Source organism: Rhinolophus ferrumequinum (genome assembly GCF_004115265.2).
Source record: "Rhinolophus ferrumequinum isolate MPI-CBG mRhiFer1 chromosome 5 unlocalized genomic scaffold, mRhiFer1_v1.p scaffold_110_arrow_ctg1, whole genome shotgun sequence".
NCBI classification, from domain to species: Eukaryota; Metazoa; Chordata; class Mammalia; order Chiroptera; family Rhinolophidae; genus Rhinolophus; species Rhinolophus ferrumequinum.
Window position 1 is genome coordinate 5,926,925 of NW_022680355.1, and position 1,896 is coordinate 5,928,820.

Consider the following 1,896-nt stretch of genomic DNA (forward strand, 5'->3'; position numbering starts at 1 on the left):
TGGTTCTCTTGGGGCACTTGCTGTTGGAAGCCAGACACCATGCTGTGAGGAAGCTCCAAGAGCACAGGGAGAACAAATATCTAGGTGGTCAGGCCAACAACCGCAATCGACAGTAATGTCAACTGCCTGTCATGTGAGTAAATGAGCCTTCAGATAATTCCAGTTCTCCAGCCACCGAATCTTCTCAACTGAAGTCCCAATATTGTGAAACAGAGACAAGTTGTTTCCATAGGCCTTTTACAAATACCAAACCAACAAGATATATTAGCATAATAAAAATGGTTGCTTTACATCTCTAAGTTTTCAGGTAATTTGCTACACAACAATAGTAACTGGAACAGGAGGCCAGGCAATCACTCTCTTTCTTCATTAATTTCCATCCATAGGAGTCTAGCACTACTGCCAATATTTCAAAATTACTGTTAAGATCTTTTTCCTTGAGAGGAAAACTCAAAACAACATGCTCTATAGCAGGTTTCTAAAAAGATTGTGACCATGGAATCCACAGACAACACTGACTTCAATATATGGATGCTACAACAATGAATCAACGTAGAAACCAAACAGGATGCTTTCAATTAAAAATTTGAAACCACACACCCTTTTAGTAAGGAATCTCTCAAATGAATTAATTAGTAAAGCTGTTTGTTGATCCATAAGAATTTTTTTTATCAGTACCTTTATTAATTACCATAGAATCAGAAATGGAGAAAGCAGGCAAAAAACAAAACAAAACCAAAAAAAACCCAGCATTCTTAGTTTTAGTGAAGTATAACATTTTATAATAAATATAACTGTATTTGCTCCAAAATGTTCACCAGCCCAGGCACAGTTTGGTTGAACGTTCAAAGATGTCACTTTGATTTTTCCAGTTCAGTACAAAATCACACAGTATTCAAAAAGGGAAGCCATGATTTTCCAACTTAGTTCAATATAAATTTATTGAGCAGGTGCAACATGGCTCCATGTCCTCCTGCTATGTTCCCGTCTCCACAGATACCTTAACACAGTCCAGTTTTATGGGGATGGGAGGTGAAAGGGAAGTCCACTGAAATGAATGGAACGATAAGTCACTGGCTGGTCCTAAGGCACAGTCTCCTAGCTGGATGCAATCCACCCAGGACAAATGACGCAGCTTTTCAGCATCAACTGCTTCACTCAGTTAAAGAGACCTCTGGGCTAATGGCTTGTCTAAGACTCTTAATTGTTTCCCTGACCTGATGGAACTGACTGGCTCTTTTGGTATTGCACAAGTCCATTCCTCTCCATGCCTATATGGTTTCATTTTAATTTATGCAGCCTTCCCAAGCTCACAGAAAGAAGGGTACCATAGTTTTTAAAACTGTCTATGCCTAGAATCTTAAACAAATTTTTCAATATCATTTTTTCCTGGAAAAAAAATAACAATGTGCTAGAAAGCACTAGATGAGCAAGTTGAGATACAGTTTCAGGTACACCATTGTCACCAACTAGCTCTGTGACCTAAAAGGAGGCCTCATTTTTGCTGTGAATCTGTGATTCGAAGATACCAAACTGTGCCACTCTGGCCAAATAATGTGCTACCACCTAAGCTTTAACATATATTAGAAATATCAATTTACATTTGAGAATTTGGTTGTGAGAATCTGAGTCACAGGATTTTAGTTTTTGGCACGAGTAATAGAATGTCAGGGCTAAGCTAATGTGTTGTTAGACTTTTCACCTGCCAGAGAAGCTGATGATATTTGATAAATCACTGGAGAGCTAAAAACCCAGAATAAGTGTCAGCTTTACTGCTATCACTACTGAGCCCCATGGCTTTTTAGCTGCAGTGGTTCTTTGTTGCTTTGGGTTACATTTCTTGACCTTTATGATTTGGTTTGAAAGAAGAGAAGAGAAACCAAACTAATATTTACC